Here is a 24,637-nt window from a genome sequence, read left to right on the forward strand (position 1 = left end):
TATATAAGCCTGATGACATATGCATTGATAAATGTTACATCTTTTTGATACAGTGCACAGCGCAACTTTTATGGGAACCCATCCTTTTCATCCTGTGCTATTAGCTGATTTTGCATTGCTTGGCTACCTGGAATTTTAAAGGCAGAAGATAAGGGATTGATTTCTTTCAGACAGGCTCAATGCCAAGTACCTGAACCAGACACCTGGAGAAGTTGCCAGAAGAATGAATGGAGAAAGGCATGTGAGAACAGATATATCAGACAGTGACATAAACCACAATGGTTTTCAGGCTTGTGTGACTAGTTACTAGCAACGTAGCATATAATCTTCCAACTGCCTCTAGCATCTCATGAAAAGTGGTGGCAAATGTCCTGACGGCTGTTTTCATGTTTTATCGATGCTTTTTCTTCCCCCCTCATCCCCCCTTCCTCTATGTTGTTAAGACATATGCTCCTGTTACTGGCTTGCCACCTGGACTTTCGAACTTTTGTTTGCACCGGCAATTTTTTTTTTACAGCAAACAGCTTTGCCATTACACATGAAGAATTAAGAGACACAGTAGCAGGAGCTTCTTCTTTAAGAGACAAATGTATCATTTCCACAGCAGGGTTTACGATACTAAAGAACGAGAAAAGTGAATGATAGGCTGTGATCAACAATTGAAGTAAAACATATAAATGCTATGGACCACATGCTTCTTTCTCACGGTACAAAGAAGTGTGTTGCAAAGTGGAGAAATGATTAGCTGAAGAAGAAAGCTCAGTCTGAATAAAGGTTTTCTAAATGCTGTAGAGATGCTCATTTCTAGAGGAAAAAAAAAAAAAAGACCCTAAGGGAGATGGGAGTGGTAGCCACCTAATGCTATCTAACAGCATCACCTGCAGCATCACCTCTTTTCTTTTGTGGAGCAGGCTGGAAGAGCAGGTGTGGATGGAGAGCAGCTTTTCATAAATCACTAGTGACCAAAGCCTGTTTAAATCTGAAGCCTAATTGGTGATCTGCCTGATCTCACATCACTGCTCATCCCATACAGCTGCTGTCAGTAGGAAGATTAATTCATCCCAGAACCTGGAAGTAATGATTTCCTATCAGAGCTATGACATGAGATGGGCAAAGACAAACACTGCCAAGTGGTCCAGCCAGTCTATTACACTGTGGTGTGCTTGGTTCCCAGTACTAGTGACAGCATTAAATGAATTTAAGCTAATTCATTGTTTTGATAAACAACTATCATCTCCTATCTCTGGCTGCAACTACAGTTTTATGAGCACTCATTTGGTGCCTATAATAATGTAGGGGTTATTCTTAGCCTTCTGCTTGGAATCTGGACACACAATCCTGGGAACTCTTCAGAGTGAAGTTTAAAATTATGTCTGTGTGTGGCATGATCTAAATTTAAATGGTAAACTTCTGCTTTCATTTTCAATGCTTAAGGGCATTCAGCCAATAAACATCATATGTCTTCAAACAAAATAAAAACCACAGTAGTTCATAATGGATGCTGTAAAACCTCTGACTTATCTCAAGTCTGAAACTTGGAGGATTAACATAGTTTATGATGTTCATCACAGCTGCCAGGAGACCCTGGCCCTGCCTCCCCAGAGTGCAATAGCTACAGGGAGTGTTCTTTTGGTCTCAGCTAGCTAATTAACTACACTTAATTAAAAGTCTATATTAAGAGGAAGCTCTGCTACATTTATTCATGCTGAATAATGAATTATACCCCAAAAATCTGAGGTGCTATCTTGTGTGAGATTCTCTTGTCCATAGAAATTACACAGACAGCAAAGATAACAAGTCCATATATTCAGGACTCTTCCAGTCATTATCTCATTCAGTTGTTTATCCAGTTTAAAGTGACCTTAGTGATGGGATTTTCTTCATTCCTTTTACATGAGGCTGCAAACACCAAGTTCCTGTTTGTTCTAGGGGGACGTTAAAGATCCCACCACAGTTTTGCAAGTGTATCGTGTCATCTTTCCCTGCTAGGATCCTCTCCTCCATCCTGAGAGCTCAGTAGCTACGTGCCACTGCAGTGGTTAACAGTGTCAGACATTCAGCGATCCTTCAGGACTAAGGAAGTTTGCAAGTATGATGATATTAATGTCTACGATTTTCTTAGGCCAGTGTGATAAACCCCTCATCGCTGAGTTTTTCTTTTAATGCTTTTTTTAAAGAACACTTCCTCAGTTTCACCCCGTGATCTTTTTCGAGTGAGCAGAGAGAATATAACCAATTCCACTTTCTCTGCCAGCATTTGAATAAAGCAGTATACATTTATTTTTCCTGTTACTGCCCTGCAGAGTGCCATATACTGACCGCAGCAATCTGCGTTTGTTTAGCCGTTCACAATGACATCATACGAGCTGTGAGGAAACATAGTCCTGGGAATCTACAATTTGACAAGTAAGAAAACCTCCAACTGCTCATAGCAAAGGTTGATGCAGTGGCTAGGGAGCCTGTTTGACAAACAACATGCCTGAGACATGGTTTACATTCCTTGCTTCGCCATGCTTTTTGTTTGGCTTCACCCAGAATAATGGCTGATGTCATTTTCAAAGCTATTAGCACGCCTGGCAGGGCAGAGAGGTAGCCAGTGTGATGCTCAATACCATTTAAATGGTGTTGGTCTCTAAGGATGCCCTTTCCCAGTGTTCTCCTGTTGGTCTCTCCCCACCAAGTGTCTTATTGTCACTCCCCAGTCTGCAGCTCTCCAAATCCACCCACCCAGCCATGCGGACTCATGTGTTTTGTGGGGACAAGCTCTATGTGGAGTTAATAAAATTATCCTGATTCAAAAGATGCTCTTTGCCAAAGACTGGGGTTTTTTTGGTTAACCCTAACTATACCACTGATCGTGAGAAAGGCACAGTGCCTCCAACAGCCGAAGCGGCCAAACTGAGAGCAGAAAGTGGTCTTGTGGGGAAGGTGGGGAGTGCTTAAATTGGCTTTGCTGCTGGAGAAAACACACCCTATACCTGGTGATTTCACATACACTAAGGCATTTCTAGAAATTTCTTTTGTGATCTATATTTCTCTTTCAGCCCCCAAGCTCCTTTTGAAAAATTTGGTCTTTAGTTTCTCTGCACATTCCTCAGTTTCATCTGGAACCTGGGAGTAATGCTGTTGCTGCCAGGATAAATGGGTTATCATTGCAGACAGGCTGATGCTGACAAAGTAGAAGTGTTTCTATAAAATAATATAAAAATATAAATAAATATAAAATAAATATAAATAGTGCTTTTCACTTGGATGCTGAAGCAGTGCTTTCACAGATGAACCTTTAAGGAAAGCATTCATTTTATTTTATTGTTTCTTAGAAGCTGCATTTTCAATGAGCTGTGTGCAGACAGCAAGAATATTCTATAACTACTGGTACCTTACTGCTTTTAAAAAAGGAGGCAAATTTAGTCATTTTTAACTTCCCTGATGCAACCTGACATAGCCTCCCTAGGAGATAAAGATGAGCCTTGTGGTCTCACAAGTGGACTCTGCTGCAGGATGGGACGAACTCTTCAGCTCCGGCTGACTTCAGCCAAAGCTGAGAGCTTTGCTCGCCTTTCTTACAGGAGCCGGGGTTACTTTTAAAGTAGTCTGATCCCCTCTTTATTATCTTGGTTTCACACACAAGAAAAGACACGGTCTTTAAGCTCCACTCCCGAGTAGCGGCCTGCCCTGTGGGCTCGCCATGTAGAGAGCCAGAGCACCTGGGAGGGCAGATGCGGTGGAGCCCCGGTGATGTGGAGCCGCGGGGCAGGGCAATAAAAGCCGCAGCGATCCCGGCGACGCCGCTCCGGCCCCGCAGCAGCACTGCTCTGTCCCGTCCCCGCCCCCGGCAGGGCTGCCGGCTCTGTCCGCTCCGCCCGCTGTCCCGTGGAACGAGCAGTCAAGGCAGCGATCCCGGATCTCCCTACTGCTACCCAGGTCACCGCTGGAGGGGGAATTCCCTCCCCTCCCGTACTTCAAGGCTTAGCCCAGAAAAAAGCACAGAGAAGTGGTAAGAAGAGATGAATAATTCACTGCTCTAAAGGGGTGAGCGTAGGCTGATTAGAAGAGAGGCACACGTTATGCTCTCATTTTAACTAGATGAAGTACAACATTTAAAGGTATGTCACTCATTGATAGGGGAGATAAGAAGGCCTGGACTGCGCGTTTGGGAAAGCAGAGAAGCAGCAGGACTCATTGCAACCTATTGTCAGATAAGCCACTGTGACAGAAAGCATTGGCTGGAAAAAAGAAAAACATTCCTGGAAATAAAGATGACAAAGAAAGGGCAGAAAACTCACAAGCCACAGAAATTATTCCTAGAGGAACATGCATCAGGAGGCTATTTTCCTTTCGGCTGTGAAATTGTTCAACAGCTGGGAAGTGCCCTGCCATTGCTCAACATAGCCATATCTTGCTGAGATGACTTTTGCACTGAATTCTGCCTTCCTTGAATGGAGCCTGAGGCAGAACCTGCTGAAGTCATCAACAGCTTTGCCTGCCTTTCTGTAGGTTGAAGCTCATGCCTCCGGAGAGCTGTTTAGGTGGGATGAGATAAGTAATGCTCTCAAATTGATACCAGCAGCAGCCCCACCCCTACAAGAAAGAAGTTAAGACTGAAATCCCTGTGCCTGCAATAGCTGGAAACAAGCAGGCTTAGGCTAAATTCCTGCATTGTAGAGCGGTCTCCTAATGAGAGAGTTTCTCATCTCTCCAATATCTGCTTCATGAGGGTTCTTGCAAACTGTTTCACTAGATACTGATCTGAAGAGCTGAGTGTTTGCTTTGCCATTCACGGCTCTGAAAAACTTGTCTGTGCCCAGGGAAACTTATCTCACATGTAAATTAAAGTACAGCTGCTATTTCTCAATAGCTTTTATGTGGATAGGCTTACTCCTGGTCTTCCCCTAACAAAATTTGGTTAAAGTAAATCAACTTCAAATATCATTGGTAAAAGGACTTAGGCCAAATTCTGACTGTTTGGGCAGGGTACTTTTTCTCCCTAATTCTTTAATTGCTCACCTGCTTCCCTGGGGCTTCCACAACTGTTAGATGGTGCCGGCGGGGAGCACTGCAGCCGCTCTCCACTTACTGAGGGGGGGTGGTTTCGGCACTTGCTGTGGAAGGTGTTGGCAGGGTTAGTCCCTTGGAAGTGCGTACTTTACAAGCGTCCAATTTTGGTCGAAGGCATCAGTCCAAGTGCTTACCTGTCTTTTTGTGCCATTCTCACTAAGCCAAAGGTCTCATCTATTTATGCCATCAGATCTGTTTTCAAGCTACACTAACTACTAAAGAAAACACGTAGACTAACAGGCGAGGAAAACAACATCCCACAAATGTCCATAAACACACAGGTAATGAAACATGGACAATAACGGCTAGCTAGGAATAGACTCCACTGTTGCTTCATCATGGTCTTGCTCCACCAGACTTGATCTAGCTTCCCACTAGCCACCACCAGAGTGCCTAACGAATGGCAGATGGACGCACCGTAAACCACAACGGGCAACTAATGAATCCAAAGAGGTATTGCAGGGTTACGTGCCAAAGGGGTCATGGTAAAACCACTGATTTCGTACTATAAATAGGCCTGAGGTAGGGGAGAGGGTAGTTAAATTTATGTAAGGGAAGTAGAGGAAGTATGTAGAAAAAAATGAGTATCGTCAAAACTATCATTACCCTTGTTGGTAGAGATTTCACTGGAATTTTTTTGATGAAAATGTTGCCATTTCCATCCAATGCCTCCTTCCCATTTTCTGAAAGAAAACCTGAAATACTTCAAATTTTGGTAAAATTTCATAGTGGGTTCCCCATCCTTCTGCTTGATCGCTCTATCTTTCTTTTCCTGCCCTTTTTAGGAAGGAATTTTTTTTCACTAGAAGGATCTTAAAAAAATGTGATAACTTTTCTGCTAACTATAGTTTGAACTAGTTCTTTAGTAATAATGTTCCCATACCCTGTCCTTCCTCTTACTCGTCCAAATATCATTGGCTACATTTCCTACCAGTCTTTAGATTTGAGTCTTGATTCTCAAGTACAGGCAAGTAAGTTGTGATCCACCCATACAGAAGACAAATCTATGATTTAAGCCAAATTAAATTCACTTTAATTCCATTTGAAAATATTATGTAGTATATAAAGTTTCTTATGCTTCTCTCCAATAAGACTTGAATTGCAGCAAGTATGCATTTTTTTCCTTCTTTGATCAGTAAAATAGCAAGTATCATAAAAAGGGGGTTAATGAGTAACTAGTCACTCCATAAGCTTGGTGCATGGCTGCACAGCTGATGGCCCATGGGTCTTTTCCACCTAGTCCTGGCAAAATGATTTTTCCACTGCTCTATAAGATCATGATGTATATTTGTCTCCAAAAGCCTAATCTGAGCAAATTCCTATAATATCATTTGGTCTATGATTTTCAAAAGTTTGGATGACCCTAAATTAAAAGACTGGGAAATCTTTAAAAGGCATTTGAAAGATTTCCCAATCACTTCAATGAGGTTAGTTTTTTCCAAAGACCCAGATCCAACATGAGACTCTGTTGAAAGTTCTCGTTTACCATAAGCGTAAGTATATTTAAGCTCTTAAGATGCAAATAGGAACCTAATCAGATTTTCCAGAAGCACCAAGTTTCCTGGCACTTACTTGCAGCTCTAGGGACATACTTATGTTAAAAATTTTGGCCCTCAGTCCCTGATTATAACTTGCAATTTCTGTAATTTTCATTATTTCCAAAAAGAGGTACAACCCCTACTAGCTTTTCAAGTACTAATGCACCTATGCCAGTTTAGACTTTTGTTATAGATTATATCAGCAATATATCTAATTATTCCTATAGCTTCTATTTTAAAATAATTGGAAGGTTTGTGCATTAATATGGAACTGGATGAACAACACTATGGTATACGGAATAGCAAAGTAGAGGTGAAAAAACACAGACATAAATCAGGAGCAAGTACAAAAGTGTTAGAGCTTTTTGTTTCCTCAGAGGTAATCATGCTAACAATGTTTTTCTGCATGTCGAAGTAGTATATTTTTCAGTTGCAAATTCTACCAGCAGTACTCAGGTCAAGAAAGACAAATAAGAGGGGCAATTCAGAGGCTTAGCTGAAAAATCATTAGGAAGCTTCAAATGATTTTGGATTAGGTTCATACGACTAAACAAATCAATGCCTAAGCTCTTGCACCCGTCTTACTTAACAGACATGAAATGTATAGTTGCTCACTTACACAATCAGCTAAACACAAGAAAACTTGGAGGCTTAGGCTAAAATCTAAGATGTGTTAGGGATCTATTTGCAACAGCTGACTTTAGCCTCACAAGACTAATTTCTCCAAGATTTTTTTTCCAGTTGATAGATAAGACCCCTGCATTGGATCACTATCTGGAGGAGCCCATCTCTGTCCCTTGGGTAAAGAGTTGCAGGGAGCTAATGCCTACATTTAAGAATATCCTCCCTGATTTTTCGCATCACATACATTCAGCTTTCAATAAAGATAAGGATATTTGTGTTCCCTGAGTATGCAGAATCATTTTGGCATACTGTAGGAAGGTTAGGGACAGCCCAAGGCTCTCTGTGAGTAAATGGAGAGCCTGTGGTTCTTCCAAAGGGAACTGTTAAGAAAACTCATCTGCTTGTCTGAGTAAGAGATAAGAGAAACAAGGGGGCAAAACAATCAGTGCCAACCGACCAGGTTTGACTTATATTTGTACTGCAGAGTGGGTAGGTTACTAGCCTAAATAAAAGCTGAATCTAGGCTTGACCCATTTGATCCAAGTACGAAGTAGTTTATCTTAACTCTGAGGTTTTCTGTGTGTTAACAGAAAAGGGCTGCACGGAACCAGAGGCAATTCACTGGGAGCAGGATGAAGGGAAAGAAAGAAGCAAGAAATATCAGTAGATACCCAGTGGAAAGGACAGCAAACAGTGTCACAGACAAATACCATCCACAATCCAAGCCAACTGACATACCAGAAAAAGCAAAAAAGGCCAACAGAGCTGCAAGATTCACCTTTCTGCAGAATTTCTATTTTGCCATTTAAGTCCATGTCTAAAATAGATGGGACAGGGAGAGAGAGGAGTGACCATTTAGCACCAGCCAGAGGCTCTAGTGCCTGGGTCTTCACCTACGCCAAAGAAACACTGAGCCAGACTCAAGCAAATGACTCCTTTGAACTTCAGGGGCACTCTTACATGAAGGGCTATTTCTGACGTACAAGCGAAGGCAGAGCAGAGAGGCACTCGCACAGATAGGGAAGGCAGTGTGGCCATACTGCCTTGCCTTCCATTCTAGCCATGCTTTTATGCACTCGTTTTGACAAAGCGAGTTAGTATCGAGGCCTCCAGACCAGAGTGTTGGCAGCGAAGGATGCCCATCTCTCTGGATACCTTCCCTTTCTTTTGCCAGCTGGATGATGGGCTACCGCCAGCAAATCAACACAAAAATGGCTATGCCATGTAATTAGATGAAGCCCAGGGATTCTAGCATGCTTTGCACAGTATCTCTGCTTTGCACTCAATCATAACAGCCTGCTGAGCAGACCTGCTGCAGTTTAATTAGTGTCTGGGTCCACCTCCTGTTCCTCTGTAATAACATTAGTCAGAAGTGAACTGTCTGGTTCCTGCCTCTCCTAGGCTAGCGTGAGCCGCTGATGTGGAGCTGGCCAGATTGGTTAATTGTACCCCTGACTTTTAAAGGTCAGGTCTTACAGAATCAAATAACGTTCAGAAGATTTCCAAAACAAGGTAGACTGGAAAGAAGAGCCTGCATTCCTCCCATGAGATGCTGCCTATTGGGCTGTGGGAGAAACCAACCACCCCTGCAGCCCCCCCAGTGGAGCAGCTGGCTGGCCCAGCCAGCAAGACCCCAGCCAGGCAGCAAAGGGCACCTTCAAGGGCAGCTTCCCCTGGAGTTTTGAGCAGATGGCATGGCGTGGGGCTGCACTAGCTTCTGGGGGTGTGCACTTAAGGAGAGAGGACAGAGTAAGTGAAAAGTGTGTCTGAAAGGAGCTGTTAAAACAAGTCACTACTCAGATGATTTGCCCTAATGTAAGGGACTGCATCATACCCTAGAAATTCTTCACCCTTGGCTTATCCTAATAGGAAAGCTGAATGGTTGCTCAAGCAATATCAGTTGGGGTAGAAAACCCTCAGAAACCTCAAAACTGGCTTGAGAAAAATAAGATGTTTCAGTAACGGATGAACGTCCTCAGTTTCATGCATAATCTAACTGTCCCAGTGAGGAAGGGAATGGATCTGCTAATGGGGCACCTAAATAGGATCTATAGTTTGTATGGTTTATTCATCAGACCTAATAAGCTCTGTATTTGAAAAGCAAATTCTCTTCTGTTTTAACCTCCTTCATAGGAGAAAGCCCAGCAACCTGCACTGTAAGCATCTCTCTCTCGGCAGAGGAGGAGAGGCAGCTGAAGGCAATTGCTGTAGGCTGGAAACTCCCCTGGCAGGAAGGAAGGGGTATCCTCAGCTGGGGCACTCCTTTCCCCAAATAGTTCCTTTACCTCCTCATGCTAACACCTGAATTAAAAGGCTGAAAGTCCCAAAAATCTCCAGTCCTCCCACTGTTCCTAATTCAGCCCGCCTTGAGCCAGGTGGTCTTCACCGCAATAGTCACAGAAAGGGGGGAAGTTTTGAGAGACATCAAAGAAAAGCTCTTGCTCTGTTACTTCCAGAGGAAGAGGAGTCAATCTACTTAATTACAGCTGGGACTTCCGCTTCTTCTTGGCAGACAGCCTTGTTTAAAATCTTCCATTGGCCAATCCACAACTGAGTTTATACAAGATGAGTAGATCTTTTTTTGGTCTTTCTGTGATTGACAGTTTTCTAATGTTTATCAAGTAAAAAGTTTGAACATTTACTTTTATGTTTTTCCTTGCTTTTTTTCATCTTTTTTCACCCCTTCTTACTAGGCTTTTAAGGGCTTTTTCCTTTGAATTTTAGCATGGGTTTTGCATGTGCTTATTTTCAACTGACTTGCATGTAGATGATGTTCAACTGAGCATGCAGTTTGGGTAGGGAGATGTTTACAAACTGATATTAAAACACTCTGCTTGTTTGTACAAAACAGTAATTGAATAAACAGTAGTTATTAGTTTACTTGCATATTTGCTTTGCATTCTTCTAGTTTGTTTTGACAAACAATGTAGGGGTGTTTGTTCTATAACTAATATCATTTAGAATATTCTAAAAAATAAATAATATTGGTGTGTCCTCTTTATAAAAATACATTTTTGGAAGAATAAGACTTAGGGAGTAGCTTTAGGTTTTCACAGTATTGCTACCCTCCTAATTATTCACGTCCTTTAATTTTTTTAGTTACATATTCACCCAATGGGCCCCTGTCCTTTTTTGTTTCTTATTCTCCTGTTTCCTCCACTATACCCATTTTGCCTAAAGCATGCCATAAAATTAATAAAAGACTAGCATTTATGCATTTATGCTTCAGGTACTGAAACAGCTTTTATACTTAAGATTTTTGTTACAGTCTTCCTACATTGATACCAACTTTCATGCAGAAAACCCAAGCATGTGCTGCTGTTCTTTACAATCATATCATGTTACAATTTTTGATCTGTTTGTAATTCAGTGCAATATCCAGATCACTTTTGCATTGTTCTTTTCCAGATTTCTCACCTAGTACCTGTATTATCTTCTTTCAGATATTACCTTGGCTTTATATAAAAACCCCTAAATTTTGGGTTCCTAAATCCTGTGTATGGATCTAAGAGCCTTCAAAATGTTTTGCCAGTCCTGCCAGTTTATTGCTGATAAGCAATTGATGTTTCCTGTGTTCCAGTTAATGCTTCACAGATACACACTTGCATGTAGCTTCTACCCATGTGATGTTTTCAGCTATATACGCAAGTCAATATAAATATTTGGTATTAGTTCTTAAATAATTCTGTTTTCACCCACAGTTCTGCAAGATGACTTCTTCACTAGAAAAACATATTTTACCGCTTTATGATAAACACAAGGTACATGGATATGGCATAACTTGCTGAGAGCCACCCTGCACTATTGACACAGAAAGAAATCTCCAGTTCTGGATTCCATCAGGTAATGCTACTATGTGTCATTTTCCAGTGCAGACTGAAATTTTTCTGTAAAGTTAAGACTTTACTGCCTATTTTTTTTTTCATGAAATGTAAAGTATATTACATTCACCAAGTATAGTTCTACGAGGAAAACCAGTACTCAGATTGACTTTGAATACCATCTTGATTTCATCCAAATTAATTTGTTTTTTTGTTTCTGTTACTTGAAGCTTCCCTGTAAAGGAAAATTGCTCAGCACTTCTTTTGAACTTTGAAATAGTTCAGTTAACTTTTTCCATTACTTTTTCATGTGCTTCTGTTTTTGTTGGTTTTGAAAGAGACCAGGAGAAAAATACTGAACTTTTCTCACGGAAGATTCTCTTAAGATTCTGATATTATTTGTGCAACCAGAGATAGGTTGCAACAAAGCATCAGGATGTTTCTGCAAATGCAACCACAGTCCTGAGCTCTGCTGGCACATACATGCGGCACTAAATAATGCACAATATGCAGACTCATGAATAGCAGCTGCACTATGTAAACACTGTAATTTGACAAGCATTTGTAGCATTGCAGAAGTTCAAAGCAGGCATTGATTAGATTAAATGTTCCTTCCATTTGCCATCAAATTACTCTCTTTTTAGCATTAGCATTCACTTAAAGTGACAAACAATGCAAGGTGTATGACAGCATAGGCATGCCACAAAAAATTCAGAGGGCAAGGGCAGGAAAAATAGTAGATTCGTAATTCTGTGCCTACAGTGACCTGTCTAGAAGTTGCAAGTATTTTTCTGTTTTCTGTATTTCTCCCTTACCTTCAAATTTACTTACATGTATCTTCATGATGTACATTTAGTTATATATTTTTTTATCGTAATTGGAGTCACATATACTGTTCATATTTGTGCATAACATAGAATAGGAAGCATGTACAATTAAATGGTCACGAAGTCCCAAACTGACTCTTGGTTCTTTAAGCTGTGAGTTGCAAAGGACACCATTCTAAGATGCCGGAAAAAATATGCATTTAATATGATTGCAGTCCAGGTGGCTAGGCTACATGGGGAAAACTGAAGATCCTGCCAGAGCTTTATGCAACAGAGCTGAAAGAACTCAGGCAACAAGAGGGTTCCCACATTGAGAAGCTGGGTTCCCTAGGTCATTCCTCATTGCTGACAATTCTAGTGTTATGAGCATCTAAATAATGTGTAGGATCTAAGAAACTCAAGTGTAGAATCATACCAGATAGTCAAAGGTAACTGGAGCAGTTTTCTTCCAGACTCTCTCAGTTATGAGTCCCAGAAGCACAGCGACACAATTTCAGAGTGCTCTGGGCACCACGCCATGCTTCAGTTGTCTACAAAGAGGTGACAAGGACAGAGTGACCATTCTGGCTGTTTCCTTCCTGGGTTGTGAAAGCCCTAAGGAGAGCCGGTCAGAGGCCTCACTGGCTCTAAGTAGAGGGAAATCAGTCAGTGAACCATGACCTGCATGAGCTCACTGAACAGTAGGGCAAAGCCTCTGTGCAGACCAGGACAGTGTGACTGAAGCTATAAGAGATGAGTTGGAGCTTCATTTGAGGTGCAGTGAAACCAATGCAATCATGCTGATTTATACTAGCTGAAGATTTGGTCCAGTAGCACTGGGTTGACTTGAATGTAAAAAGAAAGTGTTGCCAAAATTGGAGATCTCCTACTCTTAATATTTTTTAACTGAACAAGAATTTGTTGGGGAGTGGGGGGTGGAGGTATAAGAACTGGTGAGGTTCAAGGTGGCTGTCACCTCAACATGGAGAAAGACAGTTACTATTCTATGAAAGTGTGCTGCCATAAGATGCCCAGTTTTATTTCTAGATGAAGTATGTTCAACCACCTTTCCAGATTAGGATGCATATACTATCCAATCTTTTTAGGAGTCCGGTTAGGAGTAAGTCTTGTCTTGACCTTGAAAATCTTGCTTGATCTTGTAAATTCTGGCATGCCTGATTACTGCCTTCTAGTGTTTAACATTCCTGACTACCCACCAATGTAGACCTCAGGGTTATTTTTTATGCTGCAGACTCAGATCCTTCTGGTTAGTCATGGATTAGACATTCCTGGTAGTGTGAGCCCAGCATTTATATCCATGATAAAACAGACCTCAAGCCTGGCAATGCTCCTCTAAAGGTCTAAATTATGACTCTCTCATAAAGCCCTCCAATATCCTACCACCTGTAATTAGAGATATTTATTGAAGACCATAAACCATTTCAACATTTTGGCAATGAAAATGATGCAATGATCTTTTCTGGGTGTCCAATGCACAGGTTAAATGGCTGCTGCTTAGAGTATTATTTCTTCTTATTTTTCTCTAAACTATAACTATCAGCTATTAATCTTTCCAGGGAGTGATGTTCTCACATTGTGACATTAAAGAAACAGGAAGAAGTGACTAGATTTCATCTTTCCCTTCATAATTACATGTTGTCTCTTACTTCTTATCTGTACTTAATTTTTATCCCACACTCTGTAGATTCTGGTGTGAACTCTAGTCTTCTGTAGTGCCCTCCTCTGAATCTTTTAAAGAGCAATTTTTGGTTAAGGTACAGCTGAAGTAGTCTAGAGTTCAGTAGCTAGGAATGATGATGAGGATGGGTTATTGTGCAGTATAATTTTATTATGATAGTTTTCATATTAGACCCTAGACCTGTCTAACGTACCTGTTAACAACATCTACTCTGGAACGGAAGTACTAAGGCACAAGCGGCTATTTCTCTTCAAATGCAGGAAGGTTTGAGGAGGCGGAACTCTCTGCCAATCTTGCTTGTTGTTGCTTCTCCTGCTACGGGATTCAGCTCTCATTAAAGTGCATACTCTAGTTAGAAACTGAAGCTTGAAAACTTGTTGCACTGCAGGAAATTCATCACGGGGAGAAGCTGCCTTGCTGCTACTAGTGGGAGTGGAAAGCTGGCAGCTCCTACAGTACCGAACTGTTATTTTCTTGAGAAGCAGAGCTTGAGGGTTTGCTGGAAAGTTACTCCTACTTCTGTTGCACCCTCTGGATATCGCCAGGGATCACATGCAACTAATAAAGTCTTTCAGTCTGAGAGCTTCTGCTTCTGAAGGTTGGTCCTGGGACCTGAATAGGGCAAGGAAAGAACAGAGTCTGTAGGAAGACATCCCAGTTAAGGCCGTAGCCAAGTGTGAGGCTGTTCTGGAAAAGCAATGCACTCATGAAGCTTGACATTTTAATTGTCTTGTTTGCAGAACTAAATTAGGTTATGAAGAATAATGATCAGTGGCTGTGATTAAAAGTTTGAAATGTGCCATGTATCCTGAGACTTGTACTAGAGCGTGAGTGTACTCTGCAAGCGCTAGGTTTGAAGTGGCTGTTAGCAAAAAAGTGGCCAAGAAAAAAAGTGAGATTGTCAAAGCCAAATGAAAATGCTTTTCCTCCTCCAGATTGTCCCCTGAAGAGCTATTGTGTTAGAATTTGGTTTCCAAAGTTACCGTTAATTTGTGAACTAGCAGGATTTTAATGTTGCTTTAAGTGCGGTTGTCAACGTACCTGTAATGCTGGAGTCCCTAGTGGTACTTTTGTAACGGTATCTCTATTCTGTATTTGACTTGCACCACAGCAACAAATAGTTTAAGTGGAAATTACATGAAAGCAAAGGAGCATGTGTACATCCTTGTGCTCTTTCTAGCTCTGCTAACGCTAAGACTACTGAATTAGTTTTGCTAAAAAATCAATAGGATGGCACAGCCCCCTACCTGAAAGATGCTTGGGAATTTCCTTCTTAAATTCATTCTCCTCAACCAGGAAAGAATACGTAACACCCAAGTAACTCTGAGCCCAGATAAACAGCCAAGTGTTATTATAGTGCAAAACCTTCCTGTGGTTTTATTGCCCCCTTGAAACACAATTGCTATAGAAGTGTCTGTGGGAAACTGTACTAAAACTGTCCCTTTGAATGTATTAATTAGAATCTGTCAAGCATATTTTGACTGGAAACAGTTCATGACACAATGAACATATTTTTGGCCTTAAAAGGATACTAAGACAGGAAAAACAACAAAATTTAGTTAATGCTTGTTATATATTTTTGTTATTCAAGTTAGATAGCATAATTCTCAGCAGGGCCTACTCTTGATCTACTGACTACAAGGTCTACCTTGTAATATGGAATTCTACAAAACAGCAAAGCATTTTATTCTTGGTTGTGGACTTGGGTTGTTTTAGGCCTGAGTCTTTACTATCTAGAGACTTGCATTCATCAACCACACATGAACGCAGCCTTCTGTTGAGCAATTAAACATCTAATATTTATGGTCCCACACTGTTGTAGGATGAATGAGTCACATATTTACTTGGGAGATTAAACACCAGGGACCTGTGGCACAGCAAACAACCACACCTGTACGTTCTGAAGCCCTTGTGGGCTATAAAGCACTAGAATATGATGCTGTTCCTCCTATGTCATGTCAAAAATGTCTTTGCTACTTAAATACAGCTTCCGATGATATCTAAAAGAATATCTGAAAAAGGCAAAAAGAACCAATGAATTGAGAGGCAAATAAGTTGGCTAGTTGTCACAATTCAACATCCCAGGATATTGAATTGTTTTCTAGACCTTGAGCTGGACTTGTTCTCCCCACACAACTTTGAATGTTACTCGTCTGTGTCAGAGAAGATCTAAAAGCGTAGGAAGATGGGAAAAGAGAAGGGCGCAGAGATGCACTGTTCCCACTCTACTTTGGGGCAATCACAGGTAGACAATTAATTTCTGTCAGAGAAATTTCTGTCCTGGAAAATGTTTTGATTAGGAGAACCAGTGCTGTTCGCTTAGTTCTTTGGTGACCAGTGCCATTTACTTTCTGGGCTGTGCTTGCTGCTTGGCTGTCTGCATAAGAAGCAGTGGAGACACTTAGGGCTGAATGTAGGTATGAAGTGGCACTTGAAATTCCCTGTTGTATGTTATGTGGCTCTGGCTGTCACTTAGAAAAGCATGGGTCTTTGACAGGTACTGTCTCACACCAGCCAGCCTCCTGAGGTTCTCTCAGGCAAGGCATCTCGGGTGGCAATAGGTGACTCTGTTTAAGCAACTTCATAGAGCCCTGGCTGGACATGAAGAGCATAGACCCTTCATTCCCGTGCAAACGTGAACTAGCAGGCATGTTCAACTTGGGTTTCTGAAATTGAACCCTACCATTAGTCATTCTCAACATCTCCTCCACAGGAGACTTTCTATGGGACTTCACACAGCTTGGGAGTAACTATGGCCCAGTAATAACACTCAAAAGGTCCTATGTGGGAGATGCTGTAATGCAAGACCACTGTGGTTTTTACTTTTTGCCTGCTTCCTGCAGATGATATGAGTTTCTTCCTACTAATACCTTTGATTTACATATCTAGGGATTATTCTCCTTACAAGAATGCAAATGACAAATTAGTCGGAACCCTTAGCAGAATACCCACCTGTTCCAATGGTAGTGTTATAGATTCATAATCCTACTGCATGATGCAAAACTAAGCCATTTCTGTGGATACTGCTATGGGAGAGCTCATATATCACCAGATGTATCAACTGAACAAGGTTATTATGTCAGCTTGGGACGATCTCCAAGAGGCTAATACTCGCTGTTTATCTCCGTTTAAATTGGTCCCACAGACAAAACATTAATTTTGCTTTTTAAGCAACCAGTGGGATAGCAACTCTGTTGTGAAAAATGAAGATGTACTATTTTGTCAAGGACATCTGTTATCTCTGACTGGGAAAGGAAGGACATTTATGCTTAAAACAAGGTTACCATATCACAGAATTAGTGGAGAAATTATGAGGGAGAAGGTAAAAGATAAGTTTATTTAATAAAGATTTTACAAACAGTGGATGAGAAAATTAGATGCCATTGCTCTCTGCTTTGGGAATATTTTTTTTTTTTTTAAAGGAAGACCAAACATAACAAGCCAACCTCAAAATAGCCTCTCTCTTACAGGAAATACAGGAATTGCTAAATCTTACTCTGCACATACAGCTTCCCCCCTCCTCACTGCCCAGTTACAATCCTGCTTTGTGCAAAACTAATGAATCAAGTGACTGGAAAGGCCCTGATGAAAATAACATACATGCTCTTACACTGGTGAGATCAAACAGAAACCTTTGCTGCAAGAGATCAGTATCAACGTTTGTGACACTACATAAACCACAGTACAGAAAGACAATTCCTACCCCTTAAAGTAGACACTGACATAAAGCAGAGCAGGTCAGACAGGGAACAGGAACAACTGTACAAATACTTTGGGGTTATCTGTACCATTAGCTGATTCTAGTACTATCCATTCATACTTGCTCACAAACATTAGTTTGGTGGAAGAGGGGAAAAGCTACATAGTATAAAATCTTCAGTGTTTTGTAATTGATTTAGAATTGAATTCTGTTTTGGATTATGTGTCATGCAAGAATTGGAGATCTTCACCTCTGTTGCTGCCCAAATCAAGGGATTAGACAATTTTTGTGACCCCTAAGTAGGACTGTGTTCTTGCTTATGCTACAGCTCTTTATTGTGGAAAGTGGAAACTTAAAAGTTTCCACTCTAATTCAGTACACATTCCTTGTTCATGTTTGGAACGAAAAAAAAAAAAAAGACTATTCTGGATTCTGAGAAATTCCCGCACACTGCGGACAAATAAACCACTGTGATCGCTTTCCACAATTCTCATAAATTTTCCTTCTCACCCTGGAGCACAAGCTTGTTTTCATTGCCTAAGGTAGGAGTGATTGAGGAAGTCAAGTATTCAGTCATTTCATGCTTGATGCTATAAGATTACATCTCTTTTGCCTTAATTTTCTTTGGAGCTTCTTTCCGAGGATGCTACTGTGTTATGGATTAGGTCACACTTCATGCTTTTAGTCTCTACTCGCTCACACAGTAAGCGTGCGTGGCTTCAAAACTCCATCTGTAATTACCTGACCGGCGCTTGCTACTTCATACAACGCCAGTGCCGCTGCCTGTACTTACACCGGCATTTTACATAGCCTGCTGTTTCGGTCAGTTTGAGCCGTCTTTATCCCTCAGGTTCCCTCTTATCTTGCAACAGTAGTCCTAGTCCTCACCTTTCTAGTGCGTACCCAGGCTTAGAGGCTGAAAGGGAGGTCTCTTTAATGCCTGGTTCCCAAATGCAGACCTTAAATTGCAGGAAGACAGACCTTCTATAAGATTAGGAAAATGTGTTTGATAAATACAATTAAAGAGACTTCAAAATGAAGCTCCAAACAGGTGAACTGTTTCATTTGTATCCCTTTCAGTTACTCATGACATTTTTATTAATGAATGACATTTTTGCGACCAGTCTACCAGTGACATTTGCCTTCCTTTCAGAAATATGCTGAGATCTTTATCATGTTGCTGCTGTTCATGATTGCAAAATGGCCTGGAGCAAATATTCAGCTCATGTAATTTGACATAACTCCATGGAAATCACTGAAGTTATGAATGCTTCTCCAGGGAGAGGATCAAACTCAAAGTATACGTGTATCTGGTTTTTAGGAACAAATTTTCGGTTTTAAACACTTCAAAAAAAAAACCGTTGTGACTCAAAAATGGTTTTGACTTCCCCCATCTCCCCAGGTGCTCTAAAGGCACTTGCCATTTTGTTGGAAAAAAAAACCAAAACAAAACCAAAAAACTCCTGACCAATTTGTCTCAAAGATTATTTTATTTATAAACTGTGAAGAATCAACAATAGCTGTGTAGATAGAGGAGAATGGCGCTCTCATCCAGGCTCTGCGTTTGATAGTTGTGGTTTCATGAGCTGTGGCCAAAACCAGGAAACGGGCAGATCAAATTTCTCATGCTATTAGTGCAGTTGATATTACCTCAGGGAAGTAATTATTGCCAGCGAGTTTGTTATAATGCAGTGAACACAATTTAAAACCACTGTGTATTGCATCCCCTTCTGACTCTCACAAACTAGCAAGTGGGTCTTTCCTGATTGAAGGTGCTGGTAAATCTGCTTTCCCACGGACCTGGCGCGCCAGGGACAGCAGTGCCACATGCAATTCAACTTGCAGCACGCTGCTGTCACGCTGCGGAGCCACGACCATGTTCTTATCTTCACAATGGACCTACGGATGGAACCGAGATGCAGAGACAGCTCTACTGGGCACGGTCTCACTGCTAGTCCCATTGCTCTGTATGGCTGCTCTCTCTTGAGGTACATTTGCTTAAATGTCCCGCTTGCATCAGGCAACCAGGAGAGGACATACCACTCTCTATGCTCAAACCAACGGCATGAATTCCAGTTAGATCATGTTAGGATGTGGTGTAGGCAGCAACCCATCTCTACAAGCTGTAATGAGTCTCCACTGTCCTGGCTTATCTCCAGATGCATTTGGATGGGAAAACTTTTGACCAACAGCCATATGGAATAGGTCTGAACCAAGGATGAAAAGTAACATAATCTTGTTGCTGCTTTCCCACACCAGCTGTTAGCTCCTAGCCCAAGCTTTTCAGTTCACTTTCAGCTAAAAGTCTGACAAAATAGAAAATAGAGCTAGTCATGCCTGCTGCCATTAGAAATGCTTCCCCCCGGGAATCAGAAATGCATTTAGTAGCTGCTCTTTAAGAACATTCTGTTGATTTCCCAGCTAGCAACAAAATACTCCAAAGATTAATTTCACTCTGTTCTATGCAGATGATACACACAAGCAAATCCCAAAGGCATAATGAAATATACAGTGGAGATGCATTTCTATGAAAAAGTATTTTCCCTATTTTCAGATTTCATGGAGCTGTTTTATCATTATGTTTCTCCAGTTTTACACTAGTGTATCCCCACTTTGATAATGTGTTTTCCCTCAATCCTGGTTTCCTGTTAAAGTACTATTTTTTAATTGTATTTTTTTTCCTCCAGTGAACCTCCTTCTTACTTAAAATCCTGCAAGCATGAAGATACATTTCACTTTTATATTGCTCCATTACCAAATATTTATTATAGAGAATTAGGAGAAAATCTGACCTACAGTGTTCACTAGCGTTCAGCAAACATCCATCACAACTTTTAATTTGTTTCAGCCAAGTCAATTAATTTTTCAGCTCTATTTTGTGGCAGGTTATGATATAATTTGTATCTGAGGATTGTTTTCTGTACAGAGGAATTAATCCCAGCGTAGAAGGGAGCACTCAAACAGCATGTACAAGTTAAAGCATACTCTGCCCTCACAGTGATACACAGGTCTTAGATGGTTTCTCTGCATTAGGGTGGTCGTTAGTCTTGAAGATGCTTCCACAGTGCAAAAATATGTGTAGTACCAAATTTTTCTGTTAACTTGCTTGGATTCCATAACAGATAGGAGAGGTCATCATCGCATTGCAGACAGATCATTTCCCTAGTTTCTTTGTTTTGCCATCACTAGTGTGTAGTAAACTGCAAATGAAAAACATATTTACATTAATGTTACTACTGCTTTCACTATCACTCGTATTTGGAATATGAAATGAATAAAGACTTATGTAGCAGTAGCACAGTCTAAAGATGGAAGAGTGGCCTCTGACCTAAGGCGTGTTTTGTCCTTGCCTCTGCCAACACTGTGGGAGGGGACCACAAGTGTGTTTCTCTGTCCTTCCATTTCTCCATTTGCAAAGTGTGAGATGTTATGAGATCTTTACTACCTAGTGGTAAAGCACTAGCAGAACTTTAGGCCTTCTGAGATGCATGCAGGGCTCCATATGATCTTTAAACAGCTGCTGGAAACGTCTTAAGGAGCAGAATTTGGCTTAATGAGGTTTCCCAGACAACTGAGTGGGAGTGGGTTCTTCTACCTCAGCCAAATGTCATGGCAGGGGTGACACATCTTGAAACTTCTAAAATGTTCGGTGAAAAGGTGCTTCTCAGTCTCCTACAATATTTATTATTATACAATAACTCTTCCTTTCAGCCAGTGGCTCATCTATCTTCACTGGCTCCATTTCTTAAGGAAAATCATCCAAATTCAGGGAAGATGGACTTTGCGGGTTTTTTTTAAGCAATGACAGACTCTGACCTACAGAACTGGTTTCTCCCCTATCTTTTAATGCCATATATTATTACAAGACTTTCATCTAAGAATAATAGTGGACTTCGAAGTTGTGTGGAACCTTTACAAGAGTGAGAGCTAATTCAGGAAGAAATGAGACGTGCTGCTTTTACTACCAACATAGTGGAATGAGGATGAGTTTCTCAGCCAGTCCAATGCTCTATTTAAGCTAACAACTGATTTATGCTTGCTCTGGATTTGGCCCTGCTTTCTTATGGTGTCCTCATGGGATATAAATCAGTCGTGACATACAACTATGCATGATCTTTAGAATAACTTTTCAGTTTAAAAAAGTTTTATTTTAAAAAAACCCTTCATTTTCCACAGAATTGTTTTGCTTTTGTTGCAAAATGTTAGGGAATACTTTTGTTTTGTTTCTGCACCAGAAGAGATGACAAATGCAGGCCTGTTGGTTTTCAGATGCTTTTCTTTCACTGACAATTACAATTACTTTGCAGAATAGTCCAAACTTTTATCTAATAGGAGTATATTCATTTTCCATCATGAAGTGAAACATTTTCATTTTCCAATACTAACTGCCATAAAATGAAAAACAAACCAGCAAAAGAATTAAAAATATGAACAGTCATGTTATTTTCTGAGACTTCTCCCAAGCCCCAGTTATTACTTTCTTAAATGCGCTCTGTTAATAATAGCCTCTAAGATGTCTTGGAAGCTTCCTAATTTCAATGGGACAAACTACTGCTTTTGGCAATGTTATTCTCAATTCTCTTCATACAAGCACTCACATAAAGCATATCAGCCTGTTCTAAAACCCATTCATTTATTCTCTTAAATTCAGCCAAATTAGGATAAAGTTGCAGTTAACGAGTCTTTTCTTCCCCTGCTGTGAGATCATTGCACATTTTACTGTTGTTAATAAACACTGTCATTACAGATTAATTGTCTTATCATTGAGACCCCTGTGTGGTCTTCGTTCTAAGCGAGGCCACAGGTGCAGCTTGTCTCTCCAACGTCCGTACCAGTGACGGAGACAGAAAGCTTCTGCGATGACACCTCGTGAGCTGTAACCACCAACCCAGTTGTTTACCACTGGATGTGAATATATTCATGCTTGCTCTCCCAAAAGGTTCATTTTATTGTATTTGGCACAGCGTTGTGAAGAGAGACTGAAAAGAATGGGCGGTAAAATATAGTTAAAGCCTGTTTAAAGAAAAACTGCGGAGATTCCTACCACAGCTAGTTTAATTACTGATCAGCATACATTTATGCATGATGAGAAATAGCTTATCAAAACAGCTAAACATAATTATCTGATCTCTAATCTAGACAGGTCTGACTGTCGATGTCCAAAAACCAGTGTGTCACCTCTTCTTTGGTATCTATAATCATAAGCTTTTCCCAATCTGCTCAACAAGCCTTTTAGTATATAGAAACTAAATCCACATATTTCTTGCAGTTTATCAGTAGAAATAACTGATTCAATAAAATTCTGTTGCAATCTCCTTCTCTAAGCACTCTCAGACTGATACTTTCTGAACTTCTCAGTCCACGATATCAATTAGTCCTATATAAAGAATTACTTATTTTTAACAGTAGTTTTACATAATCCAGTTTGAATGCATCTCTCAGAGAGACGGTACCATGTACCCTGCTAACAGCATCTGCCCAGACCAGTGCTTTCAGGTGGGTCCCACTCCCACTGATCAGGCTTAATCCCACCTAGAATCAGCCAGTTGCCTTCACACCACCCAGCATTTGGCCCTGATCCCCTATAGATCCCGTGACTCTAAGAGACAGTTGTTTTCTTTCTTGCAGTTTTTCACTCAGAGGTGTGCGAGATCCTGTGTAGGCTATATGACAGCTTGAGAGAGAATGGTGTTTCGATAGCCCAAGAGCGTGGATGGTTATTGCATGCTGTGGGAGAGTAACAGGAGAGTGCTTAGGGGTCTTTGAGAGTGCAGGGCTGGTGGGGAGGTGTTGGAGAATGATGCTTTGCTCTTCATCCCTACCGCTATATGAACAGTCCGCAGAGTAAACTACTAGAATCACACTTAGAGGGCAGCAAAGGAAGCCAGGTTTACTCCATCCCATGTGGGTGACCAAAGGACCAGATCTTTATTGATCATCTTTATTGATGATCTAGATGAGGGGATCAAGTGCTCCCTCAGTAAGTTTGCAGGTGACACCAAGTTGGGTGGGAATGTTGATCTGCTTAAGGGTAGGAGGGCTCTGCAGAGGGATCTGGACAGGCTGGATCGATGGGCTGAAGTCAATTGTATGAGGTTTAATAAGGCCAAGTGCTGGGTCCTGCACTTGGGTCACAACAACCCCATGTAACGCTACAGGCTTGGGGAGGAGTGGCTGGAGAGCTGCTTGGCCAAAAAGGACCTGGGGGTGCTGGTTGACAGCCGGCTGAACATGAGCCGGCAGTGTGCCCAGGTGGCCAAGAAGGCCAACAGCGTCCTGGCCTGTATCAGGAATAGTGTGGCCAGCAGGAGTAGGGAAGTGATGGTGCCCCTGTACTCGGCACTGGTGAGGCCGCACCTCGAATACTGTATTCATTTTTGGGCCCCTCACTACAAGAAGGATGCTGAGTTGCTGGAGTGTGTCCAGAGAAGGGCAACGAAGCTGGTGAGGGGTCTGGAGAACAAGTCTTATGAGGAGCGGCTGAGGGAACTGAGGTTGTTCAGTCTGGAGAAGAGGAGGCTGAGGGGAGACCTTATCGCTCTCTACAACTACCTGAAAGGGGGTTGTGGTGAGGTGGGTGTTGGTCTCTTCTCCCAAGCAACCAGCGATAGGACAAGAGGAAATGGCCTCAAGTTGCGTCAGGGGAGGTTTAGACCAGTTATTAGGAAAAATTTCTGTACTGAGAGTGTGGTCAAGCATTGGAACAGGCTGCCCAGGGAGGTGGTGGAGTCGCCATCACTGGAAGTTTTCAAAAAACATGTGGACATGACACTTCAGGACATGGTTTAGTGGGCTTGGTGGTGTTGGGTTGATGGTTGGACTTGATTTTAAAGGTCTTTTCCAACCTTGATGATTCTGTGATCTGGGAGCAAAGCACGCAGGTAAGTTACTTGACAGTGTGGACATTCTCTGAACAGATTTCTTTGCAGCTTCAGTCTGACCTTATGTATAAAAATATGAGCAGTCAGTGTGTATTCTCACCTGGTTGGTTCCCTTTCCTTTTCCATTTACGTTACATAAATACTTAGTTTCCTTCACTTTATTTGTGCACAATTCAACAGCTTTGTAGCTTCAAAACCCAACACATGAAGTTTAAGAGATCTTTTTATTGACTTTTTCCCTTACTTATCCCAACACTGGCTATTTATTTTACAGGTCTTAAGGCACCCCTAGTATTCAACCTTTTTTCAGTGCTGTCTTCACCACCTCTACCCCCTTGGCTGAAAGGTGACTAAGAAATTACTGTGCGACTTGTTATATATTCCTTTCAGGGATATTTAGAGAGATGCTTCAGCTATAAAGATTGTAACCACATCTCAGTCTGTCCAAAGGGCAAGGTATGTTTGGATCCAGTTGTTGTGGTTTATATCCATCTCTAGCAATGTTTAGTT

The 24,637-nt window shown here is 41.3% G+C and overlaps 1 protein-coding gene across 2 annotated transcripts in view; it reads right to left on the reverse strand.

The window, feature by feature from the left end:
• RERG (RAS like estrogen regulated growth inhibitor) overlaps positions 1-24,637 on the reverse strand; it is a gene marked incomplete at its 5' end in the record, with an annotated part of 106,267 nt that overhangs the window by 26,864 nt on the left and 54,766 nt on the right. The window lies entirely within an intron of this gene.

Source organism: Phaethon aethereus, assembly GCF_964289735.1.
Source record: "Phaethon aethereus genome assembly, chromosome: 1".
Lineage (NCBI taxonomy): Eukaryota > Metazoa > Chordata > Aves > Phaethontiformes > Phaethontidae > Phaethon > Phaethon aethereus.